Source organism: Sebastes fasciatus, unplaced genomic scaffold, assembly GCF_043250625.1.
Source record: "Sebastes fasciatus isolate fSebFas1 unplaced genomic scaffold, fSebFas1.pri Scaffold_34, whole genome shotgun sequence".
Taxonomy (NCBI): domain Eukaryota; kingdom Metazoa; phylum Chordata; class Actinopteri; order Perciformes; family Sebastidae; genus Sebastes; species Sebastes fasciatus.
In genome coordinates, this window is record NW_027428197.1 from 115,001 (window position 1) to 138,078 (window position 23,078).

Consider the following 23,078-nt stretch of genomic DNA (forward strand, 5'->3'; position numbering starts at 1 on the left):
TTCACTGTCGGTGTAGAAACTTCAACTTTTATAATAAAACCACCAACTGAGGGAAAATCACTCTCCTCCTCTTCCTCTTCTTCTTCTTCCTCTTCTTTATTATACCTGTATCTATACACATCACACAGGTAGAGGTTATATATAGTATCTATACACATCACACAGGTAGAGGTTATATATATATTATATACACATCACACAGATACAGGTTATATATAGTATGAATAGATATCAGACAGATGTAGGTTTATATATAGTATGAATAGATATCACACAGATAGAGGTTATATATAGTATGAATAGATATCAGACAGATGTAGGTTTATATATAGTATGAATAGATATCACAGATGTAGGTTTATATATATTATGAATAGATATCAGACAGATGTAGGTTTATATATAGTATGAATAGATATCAGACAGATGTAGGTTTATATATAGTATGAATAGATATCACAGATGTAGGTTTATATATAGTATGAATAGATATCACAGATGTAGGTTTATATATAGTATGAATAGATATCACAGATGTAGGTTTATATATAGTATGAATAGATATCAGACAGATGTAGGTTTATATATAGTATGAATAGATATCAGACAGATGTAGGTTTATATATAGTATGAATAGATATCACACAGATAGAGGTTATATATAGTATGAATAGATATCAGACAGATGTAGGTTTATATATAGTATGAATAGATATCACAGATGTAGGTTTATATATAGTATGAATAGATATCACAGATGTAGGTTTATATATAATATGAATAGATATCAGACAGATGTAGGTTTATATATAGTATGAATAGACATCACAGATGTAGGTTTATATATAGTATGAATAGATATCACAGATGTAGGTTTATATATAGTATGAATAGATATCAGACAGATGTAGGTTTATATATTATGAATAGATATCAGACAGATGTAGGTTTATATATAGTATGAATAGATATCACAGATGTAGGTTTATATATAGTATGAATAGATATCACACAGATAGAGGTTATATATAGTATGAATAGATATCAGACAGATGTAGGTTTATATATAGTATGAATAGATATCACACAGATAGAGGTTATATATAGTATGAATAGATATCAGACAGATGTAGGTTTATATATAGTATGAATAGATATCACACAGATAGAGGTTATATATAGTATGAATAGATATCACAGATGTAGGTTTATATATAGTATGAATAGATATCACAGATGTAGGTTTATATATAGTATGAATAGATATCAGACAGATGTAGGTTTATATATTATGAATAGATATCAGACAGATGTAGGTTTATATATAGTATGAATAGATATCAGACAGATGTAGGTTTATATATAGTATGAATAGATATCACACAGATAGAGGTTATATATAGTATGAATAGATATCAGACAGATGTAGGTTTATATATAGTATGAATAGATATCACACAGATAGAGGTTATATATAGTATGAATAGATATCACAGATGTAGGTTTATATATAGTATGAATAGATATCACAGATGTAGGTTTATATATAGTATGAATAGATATCACAGATGTAGGTTTATATATAGTATGAATAGATATCAGACAGATGTAGGTTTATATATAGTATGAATAGATATCAGACAGATGTAGGTTTATATATAGTATGAATAGATATCAGACAGATGTAGGTTTATATATAGTATGAATAGATATCACAGATGTAGGTTTATATATAGTATGAATAGATATCAGACAGATGTAGGTTTATATATAGTATGAATAGATATCACAGATGTAGGTTTATATATAGTATGAATAGATATCAGACAGATGTAGGTTTATATATAGTATGAATAGATATCACACAGATAGAGGTTATATATAGTATGAATAGATATCACAGATGTAGGTTTATATATAGTATGAATAGATATCACAGATGTAGGTTTATATATAGTATGAATAGATATCACAGATGTAGGTTTATATATAGTATGAATAGATATCAGACAGATGTAGGTTTATATATAGTATGAATAGATATCACAGATGTAGGTTTATATATAGTATGAATAGATATCAGACAGATGTAGGTTTATATATAGTATGAATAGATATCACAGATGTAGGTTTATATATAGTATGAATAGATATCACAGATGTAGGTTTATATATAGTATGAATAGATGTCACAGATGTAGGTTTATATATAGTATGAATAGATATCACAGATGTAGATTTATATATAGTATGAATAGATATCACAGATGTAGGTTTATATATAGTATGAATAGATATCACAGATGTAGGTTTATATATAGTATGAATAGATGTCAGATGTAGGTTTATATATAGTATGAATAGATATCACAGATGTAGGTTTATATATAGTATGAATAGATATCACAGATGTAGGTTTATATATAGTATGAATAGATATCAGACAGATGTAGGTTTATATATAGTATGAATAGACATCACAGATGTAGGTTTATATATAGTATGAATAGATATCACAGATGTAGGTTTATATATAGTATGAATAGATATCAGACAGATGTAGGTTTATATATAGTATGAATAGATGTCACAGATGTAGGTTTATATATAGTATGAATAGATATCACAGATGTAGGTTTATATATAGTATGAATAGATATCACAGATGTAGGTTTATATATAGTATGAATAGATATCAGACAGATGTAGGTTTATATATAGTATGAATAGATATCAGACAGATGTAGGTTTATATATAGTATGAATAGACATCACAGATGTAGGTTTATATATAGTATGAATAGATATCACAGATGTAGGTTTATATATAGTATGAATAGATATCACAGATGTAGGTTTATATATAGTATGAATAGATATCAGACAGATGTAGGTTTATATATAGTATGAATAGACATCACAGATGTAGGTTTATATATAGTATGAATAGATATCAGACAGATGTAGGTTTATATATATTATGAATAGATATCAGACAGATGTAGGTTTATATATAGTATGAATAGATATCACAGATGTAGGTTTATATATAGTATGAATAGATATCACAGATGTAGGTTTATATATATTATGAATAGATATCACAGATGTAGGTTTATATATAGTATGAATAGATGTCACAGATGTAGGTTTATATATAGTATGAATAGATATCACAGATGTAGGTTTATATATAGTATGAATAGATATCAGACAGATGTAGGTTTATATATAGTATGAATAGACATCACAGATGTAGGTTTATATATAGTATGAATAGATATCACAGATGTAGGTTTATATATAGTATGAATAGATATCAGACAGATGTAGGTTTATATATATTATGAATAGATATCAGACAGATGTAGGTTTATATATATTATGAATAGATATCACAGATGTAGGTTTATATATAGTATGAATAGATATCACAGAGGTAGGTTTATATATAGTATGAATAGATATCACAGATGTAGGTTTATATATAGTATGAATAGATGTCACAGATGTAGGTTTATATATAGTATGAATAGATGTCACAGATGTAGGTTTATATATAGTATGAATAGATGTCACAGAGGTAGGTTTATATATAGTATGAATAGATATCAGACAGATGTAGGTTTATATATAGTATGAATAGATATCACAGATGTAGGTTTATATATAGTATGAATAGATATCACAGATGTAGGTTTATATATAGTATGAATAGATGTCACAGATGTAGGTTTATATATAGTATGAATAGATATCACAGATGTAGGTTTATATATAGTATGAATAGATGTCACAGATGTAGGTTTATATATAGTATGAATAGATATCACAGATGTAGGTTTATATATAGTATGAATAGATATCACAGAGGTAGGTTTATATATAGTATGAATAGATATCACAGATGTAGGTTTATATATAGTATGAATAGATATCAGACAGATGTAGGTTTATATATAGTATGAATAGATATCACAGATGTAGGTTTATATATAGTATGAATAGATATCACAGATGTAGGTTTATATATAGTATGAATAGATATCAGACAGATGTAGGTTTATATATAGTATGAATAGATGTCACAGATGTAGGTTTATATATAGTATGAATAGATATCAGACAGATGTAGGTTTATATATAGTATGAATAGATGTCAGACAGATGTAGGTTTATATATAGTATGAATAGATGTCACAGATGTAGGTTTATATATATAGTATGAATAGATATCAGACAGATGTAGGTTTATATATAGTATGAATAGATGTCAGACAGACGTAGGTTTATATATAGTATGAATAGATATCAGACAGATGTAGGTTTATATATAGTATGAATAGATGTCAGACAGACGTAGGTTTATATATAGTATGAATAGATATCAGACAGACGTAGGTTTATATATAGTATGAATAGATATCACACAGATGTAGGTTTATATATAGTATGAATAGATGTCAGACAGACGTAGGTTTATATATAGTATGAATAGATATCAGACAGATGTAGGTTTATATATAGTATGAATAGATATCAGACAGATGTAGGTTTATATATAGTATGAATAGATGTCACAGATGTAGGTTTATATATAGTATGAATAGATATCAGACAGATGTAGGTTTATATATAGTATGAATAGATATCACAGATGTAGGTTTATATATAGTATGAATAGATATCAGACAGATGTAGGTTTATATATAGTATGAATAGATATCACACAGATAGAGGTTATATATAGTATGAATAGATATCACAGATGTAGGTTTATATATAGTATGAATAGATATCACAGATGTAGGTTTATATATAGTATGAATAGATATCACAGATGTAGGTTTATATATAGTATGAATAGATATCAGACAGATGTAGGTTTATATATAGTATGAATAGATATCACAGATGTAGGTTTATATATAGTATGAATAGATATCAGACAGATGTAGGTTTATATATAGTATGAATAGATATCACAGATGTAGGTTTATATATAGTATGAATAGATATCAGACAGATGTAGGTTTATATATATTATGAATAGATATCAGACAGATGTAGGTTTATATATATTATGAATAGATATCACAGATGTAGGTTTATATATAGTATGAATAGATATCACAGATGTAGGTTTATATATATTATGAATAGATATCACAGATGTAGGTTTATATATAGTATGAATAGATATCAGACAGATGTAGGTTTATATATAGTATGAATAGATATCACAGATGTAGGTTTATATATAGTATGAATAGATGTCACAGATGTAGGTTTATATATAGTATGAATAGATATCAGACAGATGTAGGTTTATATATAGTATGAATAGATATCACAGATGTAGGTTTATATATAGTATGAATAGATATCACAGATGTAGGTTTATATATAGTATGAATAGATGTCACAGATGTAGGTTTATATATAGTATGAATAGATATCACAGATGTAGGTTTATATATAGTATGAATAGATGTCACAGATGTAGGTTTATATATAGTATGAATAGATATCACAGATGTAGGTTTATATATAGTATGAATAGATATCACAGATGTAGGTTTATATATAGTATGAATAGATATCACAGATGTAGGTTTATATATAGTATGAATAGATATCAGACAGATGTAGGTTTATATATAGTATGAATAGATGTCACAGATGTAGGTTTATATATAGTATGAATAGATATCAGACAGATGTAGGTTTATATATAGTATGAATAGATATCAGACAGATGTAGGTTTATATATAGTATGAATAGATGTCAGACAGATGTAGGTTTATATATAGTATGAATAGATGTCACAGATGTAGGTTTATATATAGTATGAATAGATATCAGACAGATGTAGGTTTATATATAGTATGAATAGATGTCACAGATGTAGGTTTATATATAGTATGAATAGATATCAGACAGATGTAGGTTTATATATAGTATGAATAGATATCAGACAGATGTAGGTTTATATATAGTATGAATAGATGTCAGACAGACGTAGGTTTATATATAGTATGAATAGATATCAGACAGATGTAGGTTTATATATAGTATGAATAGATGTCAGACAGATGTAGGTTTATATATAGTATGAATAGATATCACAGATGTAGGTTTATATATAGTATGAATAGATATCAGACAGATGTAGGTTTATATATAGTATGAATAGATATCAGACAGATGTAGGTTTATATATAGTATGAATAGATATCAGACAGATGTAGGTTTATATATAGTATGAATAGATATCACAGATGTAGGTTTATATATAGTATGAATAGATATCAGACAGATGTAGGTTTATATATAGTATGAATAGATATCACAGATGTAGGTTTATATATAGTATGAATAGATATCAGACAGATGTAGGTTTATATATAGTATGAATAGATATCACAGATGTAGGTTTATATATAGTATGAATAGATATCAGACAGATGTAGGTTTATATATAGTATGAATAGATATCACACAGATAGAGGTTATATATAGTATGAATAGATATCACAGATGTAGGTTTATATATAGTATGAATAGATATCACAGATGTAGGTTTATATATAGTATGAATAGATATCACAGATGTAGGTTTATATATAGTATGAATAGATATCAGACAGATGTAGGTTTATATATAGTATGAATAGATATCACAGATGTAGGTTTATATATAGTATGAATAGATATCAGACAGATGTAGGTTTATATATAGTATGAATAGATATCACAGATGTAGGTTTATATATAGTATGAATAGATATCACAGATGTAGGTTTATATATAGTATGAATAGATATCAGACAGATGTAGGTTTATATATAGTATGAATAGATATCAGACAGATGTAGGTTTATATATAGTATGAATAGATATCACAGATGTAGGTTTATATATAGTATGAATAGATATCACAGATGTAGGTTTATATATAGTATGAATAGATGTCACAGATGTAGGTTTATATATAGTATGAATAGATATCACAGATGTAGATTTATATATAGTATGAATAGATATCACAGATGTAGGTTTATATATAGTATGAATAGATATCACAGATGTAGGTTTATATATAGTATGAATAGATGTCAGATGTAGGTTTATATATAGTATGAATAGATATCACAGATGTAGGTTTATATATAGTATGAATAGATATCACAGATGTAGGTTTATATATAGTATGAATAGATATCAGACAGATGTAGGTTTATATATAGTATGAATAGACATCACAGATGTAGGTTTATATATAGTATGAATAGATATCACAGATGTAGGTTTATATATAGTATGAATAGATATCAGACAGATGTAGGTTTATATATAGTATGAATAGATGTCACAGATGTAGGTTTATATATAGTATGAATAGATATCACAGATGTAGGTTTATATATAGTATGAATAGATATCACAGATGTAGGTTTATATATAGTATGAATAGATATCAGACAGATGTAGGTTTATATATAGTATGAATAGATATCAGACAGATGTAGGTTTATATATAGTATGAATAGACATCACAGATGTAGGTTTATATATAGTATGAATAGATATCACAGATGTAGGTTTATATATAGTATGAATAGATATCACAGATGTAGGTTTATATATAGTATGAATAGATATCAGACAGATGTAGGTTTATATATAGTATGAATAGACATCACAGATGTAGGTTTATATATAGTATGAATAGATATCACAGATGTAGGTTTATATATAGTATGAATAGATATCAGACAGATGTAGGTTTATATATATTATGAATAGATATCAGACAGATGTAGGTTTATATATAGTATGAATAGATATCACAGATGTAGGTTTATATATAGTATGAATAGATATCACAGATGTAGGTTTATATATATTATGAATAGATATCACAGATGTAGGTTTATATATAGTATGAATAGATGTCACAGATGTAGGTTTATATATAGTATGAATAGATATCACAGATGTAGGTTTATATATAGTATGAATAGATATCAGACAGATGTAGGTTTATATATAGTATGAATAGACATCACAGATGTAGGTTTATATATAGTATGAATAGATATCACAGATGTAGGTTTATATATAGTATGAATAGATATCAGACAGATGTAGGTTTATATATATTATGAATAGATATCAGACAGATGTAGGTTTATATATATTATGAATAGATATCACAGATGTAGGTTTATATATAGTATGAATAGATATCACAGAGGTAGGTTTATATATAGTATGAATAGATATCACAGATGTAGGTTTATATATAGTATGAATAGATGTCACAGATGTAGGTTTATATATAGTATGAATAGATGTCACAGATGTAGGTTTATATATAGTATGAATAGATGTCACAGAGGTAGGTTTATATATAGTATGAATAGATATCAGACAGATGTAGGTTTATATATAGTATGAATAGATATCACAGATGTAGGTTTATATATAGTATGAATAGATATCACAGATGTAGGTTTATATATAGTATGAATAGATGTCACAGATGTAGGTTTATATATAGTATGAATAGATATCACAGATGTAGGTTTATATATAGTATGAATAGATATCACAGAGGTAGGTTTATATATAGTATGAATAGATATCACAGATGTAGGTTTATATATAGTATGAATAGATATCAGACAGATGTAGGTTTATATATAGTATGAATAGATATCACAGATGTAGGTTTATATATAGTATGAATAGATATCACAGATGTAGGTTTATATATAGTATGAATAGATATCAGACAGATGTAGGTTTATATATAGTATGAATAGATGTCACAGATGTAGGTTTATATATAGTATGAATAGATATCAGACAGATGTAGGTTTATATATAGTATGAATAGATGTCAGACAGATGTAGGTTTATATATAGTATGAATAGATGTCACAGATGTAGGTTTATATATATAGTATGAATAGATATCAGACAGATGTAGGTTTATATATAGTATGAATAGATGTCAGACAGACGTAGGTTTATATATAGTATGAATAGATATCAGACAGATGTAGGTTTATATATAGTATGAATAGATGTCAGACAGACGTAGGTTTATATATAGTATGAATAGATATCAGACAGACGTAGGTTTATATATAGTATGAATAGATATCACACAGATGTAGGTTTATATATAGTATGAATAGATGTCAGACAGACGTAGGTTTATATATAGTATGAATAGATATCACAGATGTAGGTTTATATATAGTATGAATAGATGCCACAGATGTAGGTTTATATATAGTATGAATAGATATCACAGATGTAGGTTTATATATAGTATGAATAGATGTCACAGATGTAGGTTTATATATAGTATGAATAGATATCACAGATGTAGGTTATATATAGTATGAATAGATGTCACAGATGTAGGTTTATATATAGTATGAATAGATATCAGACAGATGTAGGTTTATATATAGTATGAATAGATATCAGACAGATGTAGGTTTATATATAGTATGAATAGATATCACAGATGTAGGTTTATATATAGTATGAATAGATATCACAGATGTAGGTTTATATATAGTATGAATAGATATCACAGATGTAGGTTTATATATAGTATGAATAGATATCAGACAGATGTAGGTTTATATATATTATGAATAGATATCACAGATGTAGGTTTATATATAGTATGAATAGATGTCACAGATGTAGGTTTATATATAGTATGAATAGACATCACAGATGTAGGTTTATATATAGTATGAATAGATATCAGACAGAGGTAGGTTTGTGGGTCCCTGTGGGTCCTTGTGGGTCCCTGTGGGTCCTTGTGGGTCCCTGTGGGTCCCTGTGGAGGTCTACAGACCTACCTGGCGAGGGGGAAGGTGTGGATCAGACACCATGACCTGTTCAGGTGAGCAATACCTCAAACGGCTATGAGATTCAAATTGAACCTTTCAATCATTGAATCATAATCAAATGGTGGTGAAGATTCACCCCTCTAGGAGATATGGTGGATCCTGTTGGGTCTCTAAACTCTGGGGTACGGTCATAGACCTGCTCTATATAGAAAGAGTCTCCAGATAACTTCTGTTGGGATTTGACGCTATATAAAAATAAATTGAATTGATTTGAATATGTATAAAAAAATGATATACTGTATATATATATGTACATATAGATATATATATCAGCAGCATGTTTCTACCACTGAGCTGTATTCTAAAGTTATATTTAGTATTTCTTTGGTGATGGAGGCAGAGAGAGATGTGTGTGTGTGTGTAATATGTGTGTGTAATATGTGTGTGTGTAATATGTGTGTGTTATTAACATTGTGTGGACAGAGATTGGGATTATGAGATGAGCTTGATTCTGTTCATCTCTGTGCTGCTGGTGTGCATCAACACAAGGTGTCACTGTTGTGATGGGAAAGTATTCACATTGCCTTATATATTATATAATATTCACATACATTGAGTTCTTAATGTTTAATCTGTAGGTTGTTTGCTTAATAATCCTCAACTCAATGGTTCATAATGATTAAATAGTCATCTCATAGTGTGAGTGGGTTATAACAGGGAGGTTGATATATTTCATATGTTAATATGATGATGCAACAGTTCTCCTACGTTCATGGGTTAAACATTGAACGGTTGTTATATGTTGATATTGATCAGATTAAACTGATCAGTGAAGAGCTTGGATAGATTTCATATATTGCTATATCAGCTGTGTTATGTTACACAGGCTAGGTTTCCTGATACTCTTGAACTCTGGATTTGGATTGGAATCTCTCCCTGACGAGGGGATGGCGAGCTACCTGGACTGAGCTACCTGGACTGAGCTACCTGGACTGAGCTACCTGGACTGAGCACCTGGACTGAGCACCTGGACTGAGCACCTGTGCTGAGCACCTGGACTGAGCACCTGTGCTGAGCACCTGGACTGAGCTACCTGTGCTGAGCACCTGGACTGAGCTACCTGGACTGAGCTACCTGGACTGAGCTACCTGGACTGAGCACCTGGACTGAGCACCTGGACTGAGCACCTGTGCTGAGCACCTGGACTGAGCACCTGGACTGAGCTACCTGTGCTGAGCACCTGGACTGAGCTACCTGGACTGAGCTACCTGTGCTGAGCACCTGGACTGAGCTACCTGTGCTGAGCACCTGGACTGAGCTACCTGGACTGAGCACCTGGACTGAGCACCTGGACTGAGCACCTGTGCTGAGCACCTGGACTGAGCACCTGGACTGAGCTACCTGTGCTGAGCACCTGGACTGAGCTACCTGGACTGAGCACCTGGACTGAGCTACCTGAACTGAGCTACCTGGACTGAGCACCTGGACTGAGCACCTGGACTGAGCTACCTGTGCTGAGCCTTGCTGTCAGGGTGGTAGGACTGTGAGGAAGGACCTCAAAACACAACTGGATCTGAGCAGTCTGTTTTGGGGAACTTGTATTCTTTAGGGTGCATCCGGTTCAGTAGACATGTCAAACTGAACTGAAAGCCAGCAGTGATTGTGAGTTTATTCTGTATCAATACAATCATGTTCCTTTAATCTTAATTCTGTGTTCTGTTACTCATCATGTCTGATTGCTGTTCATTACTCTTCTCTGGGTCGAGGTTATACTAGTCCAGCATATCCAGTAACACCTGTTCAATGCATTTACAGTGTGATGACCTCTGTTTCTACATGATTCCCTTTATGAGACAGTCAGGACCGATGGGCTGGAAAGAGAGAGAGAGGGGTTAACATGCAGCAAAGGGCTCCAGGTCAGATTGAACCGGGCCAGGAGTTTGGATAAAACTACATTTACAGGAAACTGCATGTCTGTTCTCAGCGTAACTCAGTATACCTGACGTGAGCCTCACTGATACCGGCCGGCTCTCTTACAGCAGCAGCAGAACCATTCAGTTACTGCAACGACACAGTTTCCCTACTTCTGCTTCACAGTAAAGGCCTTCACCTGGAGAACCGCCGGGGGGCTTAAAGGAGAGATAGATAGAGATAGATATAGATAGATAGATATAGATAGATAGATATAGATATAGATAGATATAGATAGGTTCTGATGTTCTCAAGTTCTAAATGAATTGAATGTGTATTCATAATAAAGAATGACTGGTTATAAGAAGTATTCCAGCTTCTATAGAGCGATCTAGATGTTGGTCAGCTACATGTTTGATATTTCTGTGGCTAGTTTTGGCCAGAGCCATTTTTAATAAGGGATCCGGATCGGATGAGCTGCTTGATGAACGGGTCCAAATCGGATCCGGGCCGGATGAGCTGCTTGATGAACGGGTCCAAATCGGAACATCCCTCCGGAGCGGATCCGGAGGGATGTTAGGCAGCCATGGTCCTGTAGTTGATGAATTCGTCAAATGGTGTGAAGAATCACATCTGCTGTCCCACTTTCACATGGAAACCCATGATGAGGCTATCTTACCGGGCTTTCATTGAGTCCGTTCTATCCTTTACTCTGGTGTCATGGTTTGGTAATCTGCCTCTGAAGGAGTCAGATTATGAAATGGTCCAGTCGGCTGATTGGTGAGTCACAGCTGAGTCTAGAGTCCCTGTATACCAGACAGTTACAGCGGATAGCCGGCTACATCTCACACCATGACTCTCATCCTCTGCCGGGTGAGCTCCAGCTTCTCCCATCTGGTCGGAGGTTTCGGGTCCCGAGGTGCAGAACAAAGCGCTTCAGGAACAGTTTGGTTCCAGCTGCAATAGTTCACTTCAATAAGTCATAGCAGTTTTTGCACATATTTATTTATGGAAGTTTATCCCTCTTCTCATGATTGTGTCTTTTCTGTCCTGATCCTTCAGTAGTGTTTCATACTGCTGTTGTGGCCTTCTCTTTCTGCTGGTTTCCAGTAGGCCCTCGAGGACCCCTTGTCATGTTTTTGGTGTGTCTGTCTCTTGTCTGTGCTCTACCTCATTGTCCATACGGATCTCATCCTCTATCTTTGCTGCAAAACAAATCTACCTACGGGTACAAATAAAGTCACCTGAACCTGCACCTGAACCTGCACCTGAACCTGCACCTGAACCTGAACCTGAACCTGCACCTCTGAACCTGAACCTGAACCTGCACCTCTGAACCTGAACCTGCACCTGAACCTGAACCTGCACCTCTGAACCTGAACCTGAACCTGCACCTCTGAACCTGAACCTGAACCTGCACCTCTGAACCTGAACCTGCACCTGAACCTGAACCTGAACCTGCACCTCTGAACCTGAACCTGAACCTGCACCTCTGAACCTGAACCTGCACCTGAACCTGCACCTGAACCTGAACCTGAACCTGAACCTGAACCTGCACCTGCACCTGAACCTGAACCTGAACCTGAACCTGCACCTGCACCTGAACCTGAACCTGCACCTGCACCTGCACCTGCACCTGAACCTTTCTGTACATCCTCAGCAGGTATGGGGCTAGCATATTATCAAACTTTTTATAAAACTCATTGTAAAACCCATCTGGTCCCATCTGGTCCCATCTGGTCCCATCTGGTCCCATCTGGTCCCATCTGGTCCCATCTGGTCCTGGGCTTTTACCACTTTTGAAAGACTTGATCGTCTTCTTTATTTCTTCACATGTCATTTCTGTCTCTAAGGAGTTTTGATCCCTCGGTGATGATGTGGGTAAATCACATGCCTGTAAAAACAGTCCCTGACATCGGGTGGATCAGAGGGTGGACTAGAGGGTGGACTAGAGGGTGGACCAGAGGGGGGACTAGAGGGGGGATCAGAGGGGGGACTAGAGGGGGGATCAGAGGGTGGATCAGAGGGTGGATCAGAGGGGGGACTAGAGGGGGGATCAGAGGGTGGATCAGAGGGTGGACTAGAGGGTGGACTAGAGGGTGGACTAGAGGGTGGACTAGAGGGCGGACTAGAGGGTGGACTAGAGGGTGGACTAGAGGGTGGACTAGAGGGGGGACTAGAGGGTGGACTAGAGGGTGGACTAGAGGGTGGACTAGAGGGCGGACTAGAGGGTGGACTAGAGGGTGGACTAGAGGGTGGACTAGAGGGTGGACTAGAGGGTGGACTAGAGGGTGGACTAGAGGGTGGACTAGAGGGCGGACTAGAGGGTGGACTAGAGGGTGGACTAGAGGGTGGACTAGAGGGGGGACTAGAGGGTGGACTAGAGGGTGGACTAGAGGGCGGACTAGAGGGTGGACTAGAGGGTGGACCAGAGGGTGGACTAGAGGGTGGACTAGAGGGTGGACTAGAGGGCGGACTAGAGGGTGGACTAGAGGGTGGACCAGAGGGTGGACTAGAGGGTGGACTAGAGGGTGGACTAGAGGGTGGACTAGAGGGTGGACTAGAGGGGGGACTAGAGGGTGGACTAGAGGGGGGACTAGAGGGTGGACCAGAGGGTGGACTAGAGGGTGGACTAGAGGGTGGACTAGAGGGCGGACTAGAGGGTGGACTAGAGGGTGGACCAGAGGGTGGACTAGAGGGTGGACTAGAGGGTGGACTAGAGGGGGGACTAGAGGGTGGACTAGAGGGTGGACTAGAGGGCGGACTAGAGGGTGGACTAGAGGGTGGACCAGAGGGTGGACTAGAGGGTGGACTAGAGGGTGGACTAGAGGGCGGACTAGAGGGTGGACTAGAGGGTGGACCAGAGGGTGGACTAGAGGGTGGACTAGAGGGTGGACTAGAGGGTGGACTAGAGGGTGGACTAGAGGGGGGACTAGAGGGTGGACTAGAGGGGGGACTAGAGGGTGGACCAGAGGGTGGACTAGAGGGTGGACTAGAGGGGGGACTAGAGGGTGGACTAGAGGGTGGATCAGAGGGAGGACTAGAGGGCGGACTAGAGGGGGGACTAGAGGGTGGACTAGAGGGCGGACTAGAGGGCGGACTAGAGGGGGGACCAGAGGGCGGACTAGAGGGCGGACTAGAGGGGGGACCAGAGGGCGGACCAGAGGGCGGACCAGAGGGTGGACCAGAGGGTGGACTAGAGGGCGGACTAGAGGGTGGATCAGAGGGTGGACCAGAGGGCGGACCAGAGGGTGGACCAGAGGGTGGACCAGAGGGCGGACTAGAGGGTGGACTAGAGGGCGGACTAGAGGGTGGACTAGAGGGCGGACTAGAGGGTGGACTAGAGGGTGGACTAGAGGGCGGACTAGAGGGCGGACCAGAGGGCGGACTAGAGGGCGGACTAGAGGGCGGACCAGAGGGCGGACTAGAGGGTGGATCAGAGGGTGGACTAGAGGGGGGACCAGAGGGTGGACTAGAGGGTGGATCAGAGGGTGGACCAGAGGGTGGACTAGAGGGCGGACTAGAGGGTGGACTAGAGGGCGGACTAGAGGGCGGACTAGAGGGTGGATCAGAGGGAGGACTAGAGGGCGGACTAGAGGGGGGACCAGAGGGTGGACCAGAGGGCGGACCAGAGGGCGGACCAGAGGGTGGACCAGAGGGTGGACCAGAGGGTGGACTAGAGGGCGGACTAGAGGGTGGACTAGAGGGCGGACTAGAGGGCGGACTAGAGGGTGGACTAGAGGGTGGACTAGAGGGCGGACTAGAGGGCGGACTAGAGGGTGGACTAGAGGGCGGACTAGAGGGTGGACCAGAGGGCGGACTAGAGGGCGGACTAGAGGGCGGACTAGAGGGCGGACTAGAGGGTGGACCAGAGGGTGGACCAGAGGGCGGACCAGAGGGCGGACTAGAGGGCGGACTAGAGGGTGGACTAGAGGGCGGACTAGAGGGTGGACTAGAGGGCGGACTAGAGGGTGGACTAGAGGGTGGACCAGAGGGCGGACCAGAGGGCGGACCAGAGGGCGGACCAGAGGGCGGACTAGAGGGTGGACTAGAGGGGGGACTAGAGGGTGGACTAGAGGGCGGACCAGAGGGCGGACTAGAGGGTGGACCAGAGGGCGGACTAGAGGGCGGACCAGAGGGCGGACTAGAGGGTGGACCAGAGGGCGGACCAGAGGGCGGACTAGAGGGCGGACCAGAGGGCGGACTAGAGGGCGGACCAGAGGGCGGACCAGAGGGCGGACTAGAGGGTGGACCAGAGGGCGGACCAGAGGGCGGACTAGAGGGCGGACCAGAGGGCGGACCAGAGGGCGGACTAGAGGGTGGACCAGAGGGCGGACCAGAGGGCGGACTAGAGGGTGGACCAGAGGGTGGACTAGAGGGTGGACTAGAGGGTGGACTAGAGGGTGGACTAGAGGGGGGACTAGAGGGTGGACCAGAGGGTGGACTAGAGGGTGGACTAGAGGGGGGACTAGAGGGTGGACTAGAGGGTGGATCAGAGGGAGGACTAGAGGGCGGACTAGAGGGGGGACTAGAGGGCGGACTAGAGGGCGGACTAGAGGGCGGACTAGAGGGCGGACTAGAGGGTGGATCAGAGGGAGGACTAGAGGGCGGACTAGAGGGCGGACTAGAGGGCGGACTAGAGGGTGGACCAGAGGGTGGATCAGAGGGAGGACTAGAGGGTGGACTAGAGGGCGGACCAGAGGGTGGACCAGAGGGTGGACTAGAGGGCGGACTAGAGGGTGGACCAGAGGGTGGACCAGAGGGTGGACCAGAGGGTGGACTAGAGGGCGGACTAGAGGGTGGACCAGAGGGTGGACCAGAGGGCGGACCAGAGGGTGGACTAGAGGGCGGACCAGAGGGTGGATCAGAGGGAGGACTAGAGGGCGGACTAGAGGGGGGACTAGAGGGCGGACTAGAGGGCGGACTAGAGGGGGGACTAGAGGGCGGACTAGAGGGTGGACTAGAGGGCGGACTAGAGGGTGGACCAGAGGGTGGACCAGAGGGCGGACTAGAGGGTGGACTAGAGGGCGGACCAGAGGGTGGATCAGAGGGAGGACTAGAGGGCGGACTAGAGGGGGGACTAGAGGGCGGACTAGAGGGCGGACTAGAGGGTGGACTAGAGGGCGGACTAGAGGGCGGACCAGAGGGCGGACTAGAGGGCGGACTAGAGGGTGGACTAGAGGGTGGACCAGAGGGCGGACTAGAGGGTGGACTAGAGGGCGGACCAGAGGGTGGACTAGAGGGCGGACTAGAGGGTGGACTAGAGGGCGGACTAGAGGGTGGACTAGAGGGCGGACTAGAGGGTGGACTAGAGGGTGGACCAGAGGGCGGACCAGAGGGCGGACCAGAGGGCGGACCAGAGGGTGGACTAGAGGGTGGACTAGAGGGGGGACTAGAGGGTGGACTAGAGGGCGGACTAGAGGGTGGACTAGAGGGCGGACCAGAGGGTGGACTAGAGGGTGGACTAGAGGGGGGACTAGAGGGCGGACCAGAGGGTGGATCAGAGGGTGGATCAGAGGGTGGACTAGAGGGTGGACTAGAGGGTGGACTAGAGGGTGGACTAGAGGGTGGACTAGAGGGTGGACTAGAGGGGGGACTAGAGGGTGGACTAGAGGGGGGACTAGAGGGTGGACCAGAGGGTGGACTAGAGGGTGGACTAGAGGGGGGACTAGAGGGTGGACTAGAGGGTGGATCAGAGGGAGGACTAGAGGGCGGACTAGAGGGGGGACTAGAGGGCGGACTAGAGGGCGGACTAGAGGGGGGACCAGAGGGCGGACTAGAGGGCGGACTAGAGGGGGGACCAGAGGGCGGACCAGAGGGCGGACCAGAGGGTGGACCAGAGGGTGGACTAGAGGGCGGACTAGAGGGTGGATCAGAGGGTGGACCAGAGGGCGGACCAGAGGGTGGACCAGAGGGTGGACCAGAGGGCGGACTAGAGGGTGGACTAGAGGGCGGACTAGAGGGTGGACTAGAGGGTGGACTAGAGGGTGGACTAGAGGGTGGACTAGAGGGCGGACTAGAGGGTGGACTAGAGGGGGGACTAGAGGGTGGACCAGAGGGTGGACTAGAGGGCGGACCAGAGGGCGGACCAGAGGGCGGACTAGAGGGTGGACCAGAGGGCGGACCAGAGGGCGGACTAGAGGGTGGACCAGAGGGTGGACTAGAGGGTGGACTAGAGGGTGGACTAGAGGGTGGACTAGAGGGGGGACTAGAGGGTGGACTAGAGGGTGGATCAGAGGGAGGACTAGAGGGCGGACTAGAGGGGGGACTAGAGGGTGGACCAGAGGGTGGACTAGAGGGTGGACTAGAGGGGGGACTAGAGGGTGGACTAGAGGGTGGATCAGAGGGAGGACTAGAGGGCGGACTAGAGGGGGGACTAGAGGGCGGACTAGAGGGCGGACTAGAGGGCGGACTAGAGGGCGGACTAGAGGGCGGACTAGAGGGTGGATCAGAGGGAGGACTAGAGGGCGGACTAGAGGGCGGACTAGAGGGCGGACTAGAGGGTGGACCAGAGGGTGGATCAGAGGGAGGACTAGAGGGTGGACTAGAGGGCGGACCAGAGGGTGGACCAGAGGGTGGACTAGAGGGCGGACTAGAGGGTGGACCAGAGGGTGGACCAGAGGGTGGACCAGAGGGTGGACTAGAGGGCGGACTAGAGGGTGGACCAGAGGGTGGACCAGAGGGCGGACCAGAGGGTGGACTAGAGGGCGGACCAGAGGGTGGATCAGAGGGAGGACTAGAGGGCGGACTAGAGGGGGGACTAGAGGGCGGACTAGAGGGCGGACTAGAGGGGGGACTAGAGGGCGGACTAGAGGGTGGACTAGAGGGCGGACTAGAGGGTGGACCAGAGGGTGGACCAGAGGGCGGACTAGAGGGTGGACTAGAGGGCGGACCAGAGGGTGGATCAGAGGGAGGACTAGAGGGCGGACTAGAGGGGGGACTAGAGGGCGGACTAGAGGGCGGACTAGAGGGTGGACTAGAGGGCGGACTAGAGGGCGGACCAGAGGGCGGACTAGAGGGCGGACTAGAGGGTGGACTAGAGGGTGGACCAGAGGGCGGACTAGAGGGTGGACTAGAGGGCGGACCAGAGGGTGGACTAGAGGGCGGACTAGAGGGTGGACTAGAGGGCGGACTAGAGGGTGGACTAGAGGGCGGACTAGAGGGCGGACTAGAGGGTGGACCAGAGGGCGGACCAGAGGGCGGACCAGAGGGCGGACCAGAGGGTGGACTAGAGGGTGGACTAGAGGGGGGACTAGAGGGTGGACTAGAGGGCGGACTAGAGGGTGGACTAGAGGGCGGACCAGAGGGTGGACTAGAGGGTGGACTAGAGGGGGGACTAGAGGGCGGACCAGAGGGTGGATCAGAGGGTGGATCAGAGGGTGGACTAGAGGGTGGACTAGAGGGTGGACTAGAGGGTGGACTAGAGGGTGGACTAGAGGGTGGACTAGAGGGGGGACTAGAGGGTGGACTAGAGGGGGGACTAGAGGGTGGACCAGAGGGTGGACTAGAGGGTGGACTAGAGGGGGGACCAGAGGGTGGACCAGAGGGGGGACCAGAGGGTGGACCAGAGGGGGGGACTAGAGGGGGGACCAGAGGGTGGACTAGAGGGGGGACCAGAGGGTGGACCAGAGGGGGGACTAGAGGGGGGACCAGAGGGTGGACCAGAGGGGGGACCAGAGGGTGGATCAGAGGGGGGACCAGAGGGTGGACCAGAGGGGGGGACTAGAGGGGGGACCAGAGGGTGGACTAGAGGGGGGACCAGAGGGTGGATCAGAGGGGGGACCAGAGGGTGGACCAGAGGGGGGGACTAGAGGGGGGACCAGAGGGTGGACTAGAGGGAGGACTAGAGGGGGGACTAGAGGGGGGACCAGAGGGTGGACCAGAGGGGGGGACTAGAGGGGGGACCAGAGGGTGGACCAGAGGGTGGATCAGAGGGGGGGACTAGAGGGGGGACCAGAGGGTGGACTAGAGGGAGGACTAGAGGGGGGACTAGAGGGGGGACCAGAGGGTGGACCAGAGGGGGGGACTAGAGGGGGGACCAGAGGGTGGACCAGAGGGTGGACCAGAGGGTGGACTAGAGGGTGGACTAGAGGGGGGACCAGAGGGTGGACCAGAGGGGGGGACTAGAGGGGGGACCAGAGGGTGGACTAGAGGGGGGGACTAGAGGGGGGACCAGAGGGTGGACTAGAGGGGGGACCAGAGGGTGGACCAGAGGGGGGACCAGAGGGTGGACCAGAGGGGGGGACTAGAGGGGGGACCAGAGGGTGGACTAGAGGGGGGACCAGAGGGTGGACCAGAGGGGGGGACTAGAGGGGGGACCAGAGGGTGGACTAGAGGGGGGACCAGAGGGTGGATCAGAGGGGGGACCAGAGGGTGGACCAGAGGGGGGGACTAGAGGGGGGACCAGAGGGTGGACTAGAGGGAGGACTAGAGGGGGGACTAGAGGGGGGACCAGAGGGTGGACCAGAGGGGGGGACTAGAGGGGGGACCAGAGGGTGGACCAGAGGGTGGATCAGAGGGGGGGACTAGAGGGGGGACCAGAGGGTGGACTAGAGGGAGGACTAGAGGGGGGACTAGAGGGGGGACCAGAGGGTGGACCAGAGGGGGGGACTAGAGGGGGGACCAGAGGGTGGACTAGAGGGTGGACTAGAGGGGGGACTAGAGGGGGGACCAGAGGGTGGACCAGAGGGTGGACTAGAGGGGGGACTAGAGGGGGGACTAGAGGGGGGACTAGAGGGGGGACCAGAGGGGGGGACTAGAGGGGGGACCAGAGGGTGGACCAGAGGGGGGGACTAGAGGGGGGACCAGAGGGTGGACTAGAGGGGGGACCAGAGGGTGGACCAGAGGGGGGGACTAGAGGGGGGACCAGAGGGTGGACCAGAGGGGGGGACTAGAGGGGGGACCAGAGGGTGGACTAGAGGGGGGACCAGAGGGGGGGACTAGAGGGGGGACCAGAGGGTGGACTAGAGGGGGGACCAGAGGGTGGACCAGAGGGGGGGACTAGAGGGGGGACCAGAGGGTGGACCAGAGGGTGGATCAGAGGGGGGGACTAGAGGGGGGACCAGAGGGTGGACTAGAGGGAGGACCAGAGGGTGGACCAGAGGGTGGACTAGAGGGGGGACCAGAGGGTGGACCAGAGGGTGGACTAGAGGGAGGACTAGAGGGGGGACTAGAGGGGGGACCAGAGGGTGGACCAGAGGGGGGGACTAGAGGGGGGACCAGAGGGTGGATCAGAGGGGGGGACTAGAGGGGGGACCAGAGGGTGGACTAGAGGGAGGACTAGAGGGGGGACTAGAGGGGGGACCAGAGGGTGGACCAGAGGGGGGGACTAGAGGGGGGACCAGAGGGTGGACTAGAGGGTGGACTAGAGGGGGGACTAGAGGGGGGACCAGAGGGTGGACCAGAGGGGGGGACTAGAGGGTGGACTAGAGGGAGGACTAGAGGGGGGACTAGAGGGGGGACCAGAGGGTGGACCAGAGGGGGGGACTAGAGGGGGGACCAGAGGGTGGACCAGAGGGTGGATCAGAGGGGGGGACTAGAGGGGGGACCAGAGGGTGGACTAGAGGGAGGACTAGAGGGGGGACTAGAGGGGGGACCAGAGGGTGGACCAGAGGGGGGGACTAGAGGGGGGACCAGAGGGTGGACTAGAGGGTGGACTAGAGGGGGGACTAGAGGGAGGACTAGAGGGTGGACCAGAGGGTGGACCAGAGGGTGGATCAGAGGGGGGGACTAGAGGGGGGACCAGAGGGTGGACTAGAGGGGGGACCAGAGGGTGGACCAGAGGGTGGACTAGAGGGTGGACTAGAGGGTGGATCAGAGGGGGGACCAGAGGGAGGACTAGAGGGTGGACTAGAGGGGGGACCAGAGGGTGGACTAGAGGGAGGACTAGAGGGGGGACTAGAGGGGGGACCAGAGGGTGGACTAGAGGGTGGACTAGAGGGGGGACCAGAGGGTGGACTAGAGGGAGGACTAGAGGGGGGACTAGAGGGGGGACCAGAGGGTGGACCAGAGGGAGGACTAGAGGGGGGACTAGAGGGTGGATCAGAGGGGGGACTAGAGGGGGGACCAGAGGGTGGACTAGAGGGGGGACCAGAGGGTGGACCAGAGGGGGGAACTAGAGGGGGGACCAGAGGGTGGACCAGAGGGGGGGACTAGAGGGGGGACCAGAGGGTGGACTAGAGGGGGGGACTAGAGGGGGGACCAGAGGGTGGACTAGAGGGGGGACCAGAGGGTGGACCAGAGGGGGGGACTAGAGGGGGGACCAGAGGGTGGACTAGAGGGGGGGACTAGAGGGGGGACCAGAGGGTGGACCAGAGGGGGGGACTAGAGGGGGGACCAGAGGGTGGACCAGAGGGGGGGACTAGAGGGGGGACCAGAGGGTGGACTAGAGGGGGGACCAGAGGGTGGACCAGAGGGGGGGACTAGAGGGGGGACCAGAGGGGGGGACTAGAGGGGGGACCAGAGGGTGGACTAGAGGGGGGACCAGAGGGTGGACCAGAGGGGGGGACTAGAGGGGGGACCAGAGGGTGGACCAGAGGGGGGGACTAGAGGGGGGACCAGAGGGTGGACCAGAGGGTGGATCAGAGGGGGGGACTAGAGGGGGGACCAGAGGGTGGACTAGAGGGAGGACTAGAGGGGGGACTAGAGGGTGGATCAGAGGGGGGACTAGAGGGGGGACCAGAGGGTGGACTAGAGGGGGGACCAGAGGGTGGACCAGAGGGGGGAACTAGAGGGGGGACCAGAGGGTGGACCAGAGGGGGGGACTAGAGGGGGGACCAGAGGGTGGACTAGAGGGGGGGACTAGAGGGGGGACCAGAGGGTGGACTAGAGGGGGGACCAGAGGGTGGACCAGAGGGGGGGACTAGAGGGGGGACCAGAGGGTGGACTAGAGGGGGGGACTAGAGGGGGGACCAGAGGGTGGACCAGAGGGGGGGACTAGAGGGGGGACCAGAGGGTGGACCAGAGGGGGGGACTAGAGGGGGGACCAGAGGGTGGACTAGAGGGGGGACCAGAGGGTGGACCAGAGGGGGGGACTAGAGGGGGGACCAGAGGGGGGGACTAGAGGGGGGACCAGAGGGTGGACTAGAGGGGGGACCAGAGGGTGGACCAGAGGGGGGGACTAGAGGGGGGACCAGAGGGTGGACCAGAGGGGGGGACTAGAGGGGGGACCAGAGGGTGGACCAGAGGGTGGACCAGAGGGTGGATCAGAGGGGGGGACTAGAGGGGGGACCAGAGGGTGGACTAGAGGGGGGGACTAGAGGGGGGACCAGAGGGTGGACTAG

The 23,078-nt window shown here is 45.6% G+C and overlaps 1 protein-coding gene across 1 annotated transcript in view; it reads left to right on the forward strand.

Moving 5' to 3' along the window:
- Window positions 1-60, forward strand: part of hmgb2b (high mobility group box 2b) — a 10,894-nt gene extending 10,834 nt beyond the window's left edge. Inside the window, exon 5 of the mRNA XM_074628437.1 lies at window positions 1-60. This exon is cut by the window's left edge and continues 964 nt beyond it. The gene's annotated coding sequence lies outside the window, so the exon portion shown is untranslated.
- Window positions 61-23,078: the final 23,018 nt, after the last annotated feature.